This window comes from Balaenoptera musculus, chromosome 7 (genome assembly GCF_009873245.2).
Source record: "Balaenoptera musculus isolate JJ_BM4_2016_0621 chromosome 7, mBalMus1.pri.v3, whole genome shotgun sequence".
Classification (NCBI taxonomy): Eukaryota; Metazoa; Chordata; class Mammalia; order Artiodactyla; family Balaenopteridae; genus Balaenoptera; species Balaenoptera musculus.
This window is the reverse complement of record NC_045791.1, coordinates 19908977-19921781: the sequence shown is the minus strand read 5'-3', so window position 1 is coordinate 19921781 and position 12805 is coordinate 19908977. Positions and strand designations below refer to the sequence as shown.

At 37.8% G+C, this 12805-nt stretch overlaps 1 protein-coding gene across 15 annotated transcripts in view; it reads right to left on the bottom strand.

Moving 5' to 3' along the window:
• Positions 1-12805, bottom strand: part of R3HDM1 (R3H domain containing 1) — a 190977-nt gene that overhangs the window by 119006 nt on the left and 59166 nt on the right. For all 15 annotated transcript variants that reach the window (XM_036858064.1, XM_036858066.1, XM_036858052.1 and 12 more), the window contains exon 2: positions 1363-1571. The gene's annotated coding sequence lies outside the window, so the exon portion shown is untranslated. The remainder of the gene's footprint in view (positions 1-1362; positions 1572-12805) is intronic.

Genomic DNA, 12805 nt, shown 5'->3' with positions numbered 1-12805 from the left:
TATGTTCCAGGAATAATGTCAAATATACACGGATAGAAGCAAAATTCCTGCTTCTAAGGAACTGTAAAATACAGTTTAGTGGCAGACATACTCAAATAAAAAAAAATCATAAAACAATGAGATAAGGGCTATAATAAGGGTATGAGGTGAGTTTGATGTGCACACCACTTGTGAAAATTCCCAAGAAACATTAAGGAATAAGCCCTATTGAGATGTAAGGTAATGGTTGGAGAATTATAAATGTATATTTAGATGACATCAGAAATCTTTTTCTCTGAAGGGATATTATGAGTATTACCCTGTGAAAAAAAATTTTCCTGTCATAGCTTTCATCTAGATTTCTAAAATTTCTAATTTGTTACATTAACCTGCAATTCCAAAAGGAAATAACTTAAAAAACAGACAGTAACATTCTATATAAAACACAGTTGTGAATCTTCACTAATAACTGTTCAGTGTTATGAATCAAGCATTGAAAACTCTCCTGACTCATGTGACTCAGGGTCAAACAACACATATGGGCTCTATAGATCAAATATATAAGATGCCAATATATTTCACATCTTTAGTGAGTTTAAGACAACAATGGGGACTTTACACTGAATACCAAATAGGAATGTTATCAGATAAAGCTGTCATTTCAGGACATGTGAGAAATGTGAACCTGAACAGCAGAACTTGATGTAAACCACTTGTTTTTTTCTAGCCTTATTGAGATATAATTCATATATAACAATGTGTAAGCCTAAGGAGTACAACGTGATGATTTGATACACTTATATACTGTGAAATGATTAACACAATCCATCACCCCACATAATCAAATTTTTGTGTGTGTGGTGAGGACAAAGACAACTTATTTCAAAATGAATCAAAAAAATGTAGATGAATTGACGGAGAGGTAGAGGGATGGATATAGATGGACAGATGCAGGTTAAAGCAAGTATGATAAAATGTTAATGATAGAATGCAGGTGTGGTTAAATGGCTGTTCACTGTAAAATTCTTTCAACTTCTCCGTATTTCTAAAAATTTCATAATAAAATCTAGAGGGAGGTGAAAAAAACCAGTAGAACTTGTCTTTCCTATATAGAAAATTCAAGAGTTCTTTTCCTGAAAGAATGTTTTGCAACTAAGTATCTAAACAGATTTCAGGAATCCATAAATACATCTGAAAAGCTTAAAAAAAAAAAAAAAAGTCTTCCTTAATTATATCCACACCAAAGTTACGTGGTTCATTCTCAAAACAGTAAGGTTACTAAGGCGGGAGGGGGTACTTAAAGTACTCTGGCTCCTTGCTTTTTGTATATAAGATTTTGAAAGAAAAAGTGAGATGTTTTTCTCAAGTGACAAGACAGGTTACCTGATGTGTCCTATGGATTTGGGATTGTGGTGTCCCACAAAAATAAAATAAAATAATCCAACGTTCTTTCTCACAGTTGTCAGCCAGGATGTCACTTGTCTTGACCAATTTGGAATCTGGCAGGAGGAGTCCCATGTCCTTGTCACCACTGTAGATTCCTGGACTGAAATGGACTGTCTTGGATCAAATATATCATACCTTTCAGTGGCCTAAAATTAAAACAAAAGAAAACATTATAACAAAATAGCCAAGGGAAATGAAACACTACACAGTAAATTGGAAATTTAAAATATTACTGTTGGTGACTTTATTATTTTCTTGTCCTAAACAAGAGCCAGAACACTTAATTACAACCAATTCTGACATGCATTGGTTTTGTGAGCCTGGGTAAACCATGAGGGCACCTAGAGAGTTCTGCAGTAAAAGCAGAAGGAAGAAGAAAGCAAGGGAATGTATTCAGAACCAAGCATGTGGTCTGTGTTGTAAGGGAGATATAATTTTCATTTTAAAAGGTTTTGCCAAGATCAGAACCAGTTCTTGCCTCCAAGAACTATGATTTTTAGAGTTTTCTTCCAGAGCTACAACTCTATGGACTTAAGACAGTAATTCTGAAAAATAGTCATATTCCAGGTTTTTATAAGTACAAAAGAACAAAAGCTTTGATAAGCCATTAAACATTTTCAAAGAAACGCACATTGTCTATAAAGGGTGGCATGACTATTTATAAAGACGTCTGAAAGACTAATGCCAAAATTCTCTCAGTGTCATCTGTTTTGAAAGTTAGTTTCATTTAAAATTTTTTTGGTGCAAGTGACTACATCACAGCAAAAAAACACTCTAAAAATCCTATATAGCTCTTCCATCTTCCTTTGACAATTTTGTTGTCAATAAACAGAACAGCACAATTTTAAGGTGAAACAACTGAGCATAATGACGTCTAAACACCAAGAGATACAATACTAATACTGCCGAGCATGCATCATAGAAGAATTCACATCTTATACTAACTCTTCAAAAAACAATTTTGAAACGGAATATTTAGAACCCTGATACAGATATACATTAGTTTTCACATCTCAATGTCACTCTGTTTGACTACAGGATAACAGAAAAGGAGGTATCATAAACAAATGTCAAAACTGTTTTTAACTGACATTGTCATCTCAATATGACCAAGGTTTCTGGGCCACTAAATCAAATGGCTAGGTTTAAAAAAAAAAAAGAAATCCACCCAAAACAAACCAAAAAATACTTAAATATAATTTTTCTCATTAAAAAATTTTTCTCTCATAAAATGGTAGACACAAGATGGCAGCACTCACTAAGCAGACAAATTCTTTGTGTTCCTGCAGACTTTGGGATTTAATCATGACTCCTTTAACATCGAAATTCTAAAGAAGCATGGTTGTAATCCATTTAAGAAATGAATAAGGCGTCACTAAGGTAACAGCTGCAAGGTGTAATGAGGAAGAGGCACAATGTGAAACGGTGAACGCGAGGATGAGAAGATCCTCTGAGGACCTGTGCGACCTTAGGGACCACCGAGTCCAATCATATAATTTACCATGCAAGTTATGAGCGCCCAGGAGTGTAATAAAATGACTTGTCCAAAGTCATACAACCAATCTGTACGACCAATACTTGCTAATAAGCCACACCACTTGACAAGAGATTAATGAATGCTGCTGAACCAAATGGCCAGTTATTGCCTGGGAAGGAGACAACTGGTATAATACAAAGATCAAATGCATTAGCCTTAGACCTGAGTTTAAATCCCAGCGCTGCCAGTTACGGCCTCGGTAAACTGCTTAATCTCTCTGAGTCACAATTTTCTAAACTATAAAGTGGGGAAAAGATACTTAGTTGATAAACTGTTAGAAGAACTGAATGGTTTAAATGTAAAGCACTCGCCACAGCCTCTCTTACACAGTGGGCGCTCCAAAAATGCTAGCTTCCTTCCTTGGCCAGAACTGCCCTAGGGCAACAACTGGCTGAGGCTTAGTCGGCTGTGTCCTGGCTACACCCTGCATGACGGAGACTGACAGCAGGCCCACCACGGGTGCGCAGGGGCTTTGCACACCTCAGGCCTCCTTGTGCACGTACCCTACAAAGCTCAGCAGAGGAGAAGGACGAGCGTTTGTGTGGACGTGTGTAAGTTACGGGAGGCAGTGCAACAGCCTCAAGGGGCTCTCACTAGCGCCTTCTCATTTAACATCCAAAATTCACATAAGCTTTGCATTCTTCTCATGATTATCAATGTCTTTGTCTTAAATACAAATGTTTTCCTCTCTAAATCTTCAAGCAAAAGAGGTATTCCAGCTTTCTGGTATTCGCTAAAACAAAATCCCTTTTATCTTGGCACAAAGCCTACACTTCTGGGGTTACCTAAGGCTGTGTGGACATGTAGGCGTCAACTACATAAAGGCACAGACACATCATACTACATCTCTGCCACAACACTTAGGAGTGAATTAAATGCACCATCCTAATGTAATAAATAGTTAGACAGTAAGTCAAAGTGATTAAGGAACTTAAATGAATCTGGTAGGTTTCTACAATAGAAAGACAACTTAAGAGAAAAAGAAAAGTTGGCATTTATTAAGTGCATACATCTGAGTACCTACTGTTACTGATATTTAAAAACTGAGTTTCTCAGACTCTGTTTCAACCTAAAAGAGATGGATATATGTGCTCAAAATTCATACTCAACTTTGAAAAAACATTCTTCCATTCGGTAACATGTTACTTATTAGGGACATACCAGAGATTTGATTACATACAATTTCTGTGCTACCAGGTAGCCAACAAAAGAGAAACGCCACATGTATGTATGTAGACATAATAAAATCTTCAGAACCTTAGGCACAAAAAGGTTGGCACCCCCTCAGCACCATAAGCAAAAGGGAATTAAAGGGAAAACTAAAGATTATAACCTAAAAAAAGTAAAACTATAGAAGTACAGGAAATATAGGAAATATTTTATAATTACTGGGTGAAAGAGTCCTTCCCAAACATGATGTAAAAATCTAGAAGCTATCAAAGAAAAATCTTAACAAAACTTACAATGACGTTTTAATATATTTCTGTACAACAAAAATATAACAGAGATTAAAAGGCAAATGATGTAATAAAATATATTTCCAACACAAAAGTGCCAAAATCTCTAAAGTAAACAAGGTCTTAAAATCAAAGAGAAAAGGAGAGAGAAATGGGAACTGCAATTTACAAAAGAAATACAAATAACTACCACCCAAACTACTCATAAATAGCTCACCATGTGCAGGTACTGTTCTAATACCTTTCGTAACTAATTCATTTAAAGCTCACAATAATTCTAGAAAGTAGGTTCTATTAATATCCCTGTTTTACAGATTAGGAAACTAAAGCATGGAGAAATTGATTTGTCCCAAGTTCAAATAAGTCACATAGCTGGTAAGAGTGGGATACGAAGCAGGATATGAACCGGGGCAGATAGGTGCTTCACTGAAAGCTCTTACTCACAGTGCTGTATCATCATTCAGCTGTACCAAGAAGAGGAGCAATTTGGGCTTATAGAGCATCTTTATTTCAAAACTACTTAGAACGTGTGGTAACTCGGTAACGTGTTCAAGACAGAAAGTAGTAAACGTATCCTTTTCACATAGATAGGAGCTACGTACTATTGACTTCTTATCCATCGTCAGTCAGGCTAATCACTACTGAGTTATCAGAACTGTCAGGTAATCATCCACTTTGTCTTATTCTCTCTATCTCTTGATCTTAAGTATTAAAACTATGTAAACTTGGCTGGCAATAAGGATTCAATTTGTGGCGAAGGAACAACATGAAGCCTAGGAGCTTACAAATGATAAATATGCATAGTTAAGTGCCTTCCTCCAGGTAACAAAGCAGGGCAGAATTAGGATCAACATTTGGAAAGTATATGCAGTCCATGAATGAATAGTTTCTCCACTGAAAATGTCAGATACAATTTTCGGCAATAAAAATGAAACACTGATACTGCTAATTCAAAGGACCACCTTATTCTGCCTATGGCCTAATATTTGGTTCTACAGCACAAAAGAATTGAAGAGTTAAGCAATCAAAAATAATATTCTAATATTATTAGAATAAATATTCTAATTTCACACAATGAAAACCAGTTTATTCTAGATAAAACATAAAAAAAATTATTTAAGGGAATTCCCTGGCGGTCCAGTGTTTAGGACTCTGCACTTCCAGTGCCAGGGGCCTGGGTTTGATCCCTGGTAAGGGAACTAAGATCCCACAAGCTGCATGGCACACACACACACAAAAAAAGTTAAAGTTTTTGCGGGGAGGAAAGAAATGTGGCCCAACAGGTAAAAAAAAAAAAAAAAGAGTTCTCTTCACATGAATATTGGGGTGGGGGGAAGAGTCACATCATTGAAGTTACCTGAACAGAATTTGGCAAAGCACACAGCATTGTTCTTCCCTTATTCAATGTCATTTCATTAGAGGGACACAATGCTGTATTTCTTCCCTTAGAGAAAAAATGTAATCAGGCGGGTGCATTTATAAAATAAACCAAACGCACAAAACCAACACACAGCTTCTCCTAAGGTTATAAATTGACACAACCAATTGGCTAATGGCCTCTAGGGAGGAAGGCAAAAAACCCCCCACTGTTTATGCTCTACTTGGAAATAGTGGAAATTCACATTCTCAGAGTCAATCACTTGTCAGTTACTTGAACAAAACATTTCAAAATGCTAAATGTCTATGTGATTTATAAACAGTTGCTGTCATCCAATAAAAGTTTACTGAGTAACCTCAGAAAGTGGTACAGCTGCAATAAGTATTAGCTATACTATTTAAAATGACCATAAGAGAAAAGAACTACCGTGACCTGAAAGAGTTTGTTAAACCCAAATGAGGTGGTTAATAATGACACTTATCAACAAATACATAAAATAATTTTAAGAGGATATTTAAAAAGAGAAGAAAAGGTTTGCTAAGTTAAAGACTGGGAGGGAATAATTTATTAGTGGAGTCCTACCGTATTATGAGACAAATTACTTTTATGGAAAAAGTTATATGGCGATGTAAGGTGTTACACAAATTCATTGCATTCTGAGTAGAAAAATGGAGAAGGAAAAAGAAGCCCATTTAACGAAAATAGAGCATACGAACTGAGGTTGAGGACAAAAAATGTGACGATAGCTAGAGTTGGCAGGGCATGGTGAATGGGAACTCTCAAACACTGTGAGTTCACATTAGTAAACAATTTGTGATAACAAATGAAGTTTAAATTCCTCCTATTCTATGCCCAACATATCCACTTCTGGATCTACACAGTGAAGAGACTCATACACGTACATGAGGACACGTACAAAAATATTCACTGAATTGCTTTATTTTAAAGGATGGGAAAGACCAAATGTCTACCAATAGGGAAACTGATTAAAATAAAAAGCTTAACAACTATGGTATACTCATATTGCACGATACGCTAAAACAATTTAAATGAATGAACTAAAGCTGTATCAATACAAGTCCCCAAAAGAATGTTAGACTGTTTAGTGAAAAAGCAGAATGATCTCTATAATACAGTTCAACTTAGGTAAAAATTTTAAAACCACACAATCATGGATGGGAAGGATACACACCTATTTGATGTTAGTAATTCTCTCTGGAGAAAAGAATGGGTTTCTGGTGAGATAGTAAAGGGGTTTTAATCATGTCTTTATTATTTTATTTCTTAAAGAAAAAAATCTGTAGCAAACACAACAAAAGGTTAACATTTGCTAATTCTGAATAGTAGGTTCTGAATGTTTGTTATAATTAAGTACTGAATTTTTTTTTTTTTGGTCTTGACATTTTTTTCATTAAAAATGCTCCAACAACAGGAGAATAACATCAAAGGGTGGATGTATTTGAAGTTGAGAAGTTTAGTATTGATCTCATAAGGGACAGAAAGCCTGAATAATAGAGGAGCATATTTTAAGAGAGGCCATGGAGAATTACTTTAGCTACAATATAGATGGACTCTGTTCCAGCAGATAAAACGTTATGAGAATTGTGATGGAAACTGACCACAGAGGTTAGACAAAGAATTAAGAGGTGAAGGCTGAAAAGGGAAAAGGAGATTTCATTCATTCATTCTGATCGTTTGGTTGGTTGCTCTAAGTGCTGAGGATATAACAGTGAACCAGGAAGGCAGGATCCCCAGTACTCACGGTGCTTACATTCTACTGCAGAAACAAAATAAACAAGACAATTACTGATTGTGGTATGTGTGTTAAAACCAATAATATTAACAACAAACTCTTAAATAGCTACTTATTATTGATGAGGCACTATTCCCAATGCTTTAACTGTATTATTGATATTTCATTTAATCCTTAAAACTACCCTTCAGGTAGGTGCTCTTATTATCTTCATTTTACAAATGAGGAAGCTGAGGCAGAGAAAAATCAAGCAGCTTGCCCAAGGTTGCATGACTATTAAGTGGAGGGTTAGGATTTGAATTCAGGTAGTCTGGCTCCAGAGCCCCTGCTATTAGCCACTACCTATATATACTGCCTCTAGAAATGAAGAGGTTGATATAACAGAAAGTAATTAACTGGGGGAAGCCAACTAGATACAGGGGTGGTCAGGGGAAAGGTCAGGGATGTGACAGAATAGTTATGAGAGGATACAATAAAGGTGTAGGTGTGCTTGCTACCCACTAACAGGAAACATAGGAGGGGAAAAAGAGGATTTGGTGCAGAACAATAATTTCAGTTTTGTATACAGTAAATTTAAGGTAACTTCAGGACATCCAGGTGGAGAAATCTAACCGGGAGTTGGATGGTCAGGTGCTAAGGACAGAAGGCAGGGCTGATGCTATTTACTGGGTAGAATAATCGCTGTATAGATGGAAGCTTTGAATTATCAACCTAGATGAAGTTGCTGAGAAACCACTGAGTAAGAAAATTAGTGGCCTTGGGATAGAATCCCTGGGGAACACCAAACCTTTAGGAGATAAGCAGGAAGGCAGAGGAACAAAAGGAGTCTACTGGATTTGGTAAACAGGTTAGCAGGAGATGCAAAGTTAGGGGAAGGCTGTCAGGATAGAAAGCGTGTAGCAAAGAGAAGAGGCCACTAGAGAAAGGATGGAGAGAGGCTGGAGGCTTAAAAGGCAGAAAGGGTGAGAATGAGAAGGAAAATCTGAAGTGGAAAGAAATGAAGAATTGGGGTCACAAGCACAAATGAAGAGAGAAGCCTTACAAGTATTCACTGTCCTCAGAAACTGAAGGGAATCTGACAGGAAACTGAGGGAATTCATATCTAATATAAACACTTTCTCTATTTTACCTAGAACATTAATTTGCTAAAAGTGAGGAAGTTGGGACAGCCGTGGAGTTTTGGAGGAATGATGGGTGAGGATAAATATTGGAGTGAGTCTGTAGCGGGGGGCTCATTACCGCTGACTCCAATATCCAGAACTGTTTAGGCACAGTCCTTCCGGGGGGAAGTCTGTAGATGACAAGACTGGAGGTTTCTGAGATTCTTTAACTGAAGTCAGTGCAATGGAAGTAACTGAAACGAGACAGCTCAGGTCCTACTTGGCTACTGGACAGGCTAATGTCCTTTCACAGCCATTTCCAGATCTGACGTTATATCACCGTATATACAGTGCTTAAGAAGCCAAATCAAAACGTAAAAAGTTGGATGTTAGGAATGCTAGAGCCCTAAAAGAAGTCTTTCTATATTTTTATGTAGTGGGGTTCTAGTTTGAGCTGAAGCAGAAGCTAAAGGAAGTGTTTCCATTAGAGAACCAAAGCAGGGGCGAAGGGGGAGACAAACAGCTCGTGGTGCGCAAGCGATCGAGGCAAGTACATTAGATTCTAGTGAATACGGCACCCTGAAGACTAATTATATTAGGGAGCACTAGGAGACACAACTTTTGGCAGGGACATGAGCAAATTTATGGCAAGCACTAGGAAAAGTGGCAGTGAGCCATGGGCCAGGGAAGGACAAAACTGAAAGAGCATGGAAGGGCTGTTCAGGAGCTAACGAGATACCTTGGAGAATTCTGGGACAACCTGGTGAGATTCGGGAGGTGTTTAGATATTGGCAGATGAAGGTAAGAGACAATGCGATAAAGTCTGGGCCATTAATGGAACTCTGTACCTGAAGGCTTTATAAGTTACCTCCTAATAGAGTGCTAGTGAGGGGGAAATGTATTTTGCCTTAACTCTAAACCTATCATGGACCATATCGGGAGCTCCCTACCTATATGTTAAATGCAGGACTGAAATAAATAAATCAGGCTGTGATAAGATCTCTTGGCACATAATAAGATTCCCTTTAAAGACCATGTGGAAGAAAAAAGACTGGTCTTACCATCTGATCGTGCTTTGGGAAATAAAGAACATTCAAAGGTTTAGATTTCTGGAAACTGAGCACAGATAATGAGGATGTGAGAGGAGAAATTAAGATAATGGGCATGTATGAAGAGAGAATATAGATTTTTGTTCCATATTGAGTTTGAATTGATTATAATTCATTCTTTACATAGTATATTATCTACTTAGAGATGCTTTTAAGCTATGGAACCAGCTAAAGGGAGCTATTTAAAGGGAGACACATCTGTTTGGGTTTTTTTTAAGTTTTTTATTTTTAAATTTATTTATTTTTTTTTATTTTTGGCTGTGTTGGGTCCTCATTGCCATGCACAGGCTCTCTCTAGCTATGGCGGGGGCTACTCCTTGTTGCGGTGCACAGGGCCCCCAATGTCGTGGCTTCTCTTGTTGCGGAGCACGGGCTCCAGTAGTTGTGGCTCGCGGGCTTAGCCGCTCCTCGGCACGCAGGATCCTCCCCGGGCAGGGACCGAACCCGCGTTCCCTGCATTGGCAGGCAGACTCCCAACCACTGCGCCACCAGGGAAGCCCAAAACATCTGTTTATTCAGCCTTGACTTCAGAGTTATCTCTTATAATGAGAACCAGAAAAGTAAATTATTTCCCTAATAAAGAACACCAAAGACACTATCAACAGTTAGAAAATAAAATATTGTGTAGTAAAGCATTTGGCTGGCCTTTGTCCCTGGTTCCTGGGAGGTAGTTTCTAAATTCTTGGAATTTTGGGTAATTCCCTGGCGGTCCAGTGGTTAGGACTCAGTGCTTTCACTGCCTTGGCCTGGGTTCAACCCCTGGTCGGGGAACTAAGATCTCAAAAGCCATGCGGCAACAGCCAAAAAATAAATAAATTTAAATTCTTGGAATTTTTGGAGTGATGGGAATACTGATGGTGGGTCCTGATATTTTATGCTAATGAGGTAACTTATGGTGGGGCCCCTACATAATTTATGCTAATGAGATGACTCAGGATGGGGATTGGCCACACCTGAGAGACTAACCATGTGATTAGAAAGTTGGGGCTCTGAGCCAATGTGATACCAGCATGACCTCTGGGAAGGGAAGGGGGGTGAGAGATTGAGTTCAACTGACTGGCCAATGATTCAATCAACCATGCCTAAGTAATGAAACACTAATAAAAACTCTGAATGCTGAAGCTTGGGTGAGCTTCCCCAAACTGCAATATTCTGTCACATATCTCTGTACTGGGAGGGTAACACATCTTACCTCCACGGAGAGAGGAAAAGGGAAGTTTTGCATTTGGGATCCTCCCAGACTTTGCCCTATGTATCTCTCCTGTTGGCTGGTTCTGATTTGTATTCTTTACAATAAAACTGTAATCGTAAGTACAGCGCTTTCCTGATTTCTATAAGTCATTCTAGTGAATTTTTCAAACCTGAGGGGGTAACGGGAACCTTCGAATTTGTAGCCAGTTGGTCAGAAGTGAGGGTAGACTTATGGAGGACTGTGCCCTTAACCTGTGAAGCTTGGCCTAACCCTGGGTTACTTAGTGCCCCAAGCCATTGCAGTTATCAACCTTTTGCATAGTCTAGTCTCGTTCATTACATTCTTGCTAATGTATTTTGTGCTAGGTTATGATAACTTTGTGCTACACATATGATAATGTCTGTAGTTTACAGTGCATGAATGAAAGTGAATATCATGAGCATAATCCTAGTTTATTCAGCCATTCCTAATGCCATCAATGAGAAGGCATATCTTCATACAGACTGTGGCAAGTCCTAGGCCATTCTATCAGAAGTGTTCTGTCTTTATGGTATTTTAGCTAGACTCTGATGTGGTGTTCCCTTTACTCCTTCAGAATTCTATTTCACTTGATCTTTTTTTTTCCTCTGTACTACAAATATAACTAAATGAATTTATCTCTATGTACTTTTTATCCATGACTAGCATTTCATTCTTATCACAGGATCACAATGGAAATTCTTTGCGGGCCTTAAAAGTATTAAGCTCTGTCACCAAAGAGTCTTGGCAAAATTCATGCTGGGCTCCTGGCACATCTATCTAATCCACCCGAAGGTTCTTTGATGGCTTAATCTATTTCATCAACATGTGAAACTTCATTTTCTCTAGCATTTGAATCACTAGGTCTAACATGACCCATTTCCTCCTTATGACAAAAATGTTTCCTTTACAGGATTTTAATTTAGGTTACAATTGGCAGACATTCTGTTTTATAACTACTAATGTGCCACTCTTCATTTCTTGAACTGCCAACTACATTCTTTCTAACAAAGGATCACAACCCTCTTTCAAGAAAGCACCTAGGGATTTTGTTCAGGTGAAAAAGGCTCAAAAATGTTTTATTTCTTTTCAGTCAAAGAGCATTTCATAGTCAGTAAAAATAGCTTAAAAACAGCTTGAGGTAGAACAGGTGTTGTCCTTCAGTGGCCATCATCTACCTTCATACTCTATAAAAGGATGTGTACAACAAAGTGCAAACACTATTATAGCTTGAAGATGCTGCTGCTAGGCGTGCATGAACACCGCTGAGAAACTCCCGGTCTCTAGAAATTCACACTATCCACTATACTTGTACAGTGAGCAGATATAACTTCTCTTTAAGGTACCTAAGGTTCTGTCCAATTTAATTGGTTCAACTTCCTATGGCTGTGCACAAAATGAATAGATCCAGTCTAATACGTTTCACATTGAATTTTTTAATGGCTTGCTTTCATTATTCCTTAAGCTATGTCCACTTCATCATACTGTTTTTAGCAGTTATTAATCTCTCTCTGGTGATCCTATATTATAGCCTGACATCAGATGTGCTTGGTAATCAGCACTGCATATGTTCAAACTCCTTGAAAAAAACGAAACAAGACAAATGGCGTGTGATTTTTGTGGAAGTGCCTGTTGTTGAAAAAGGAAATCATATACCCTTCTAAGTATTTGAAAATAAAGGAAAAGAGAGAAGATGTCAAATCAGCATAGTAGATTAAATAATGATTTATAGATACCATAAAGCAGTAATTCTTAATTATTTTTAGACCATAAAAGGATCCCGCTTGAGAAACTTATTAAACCCAAGGATCCTTTCTGCAGAGATGCAGCACTCAG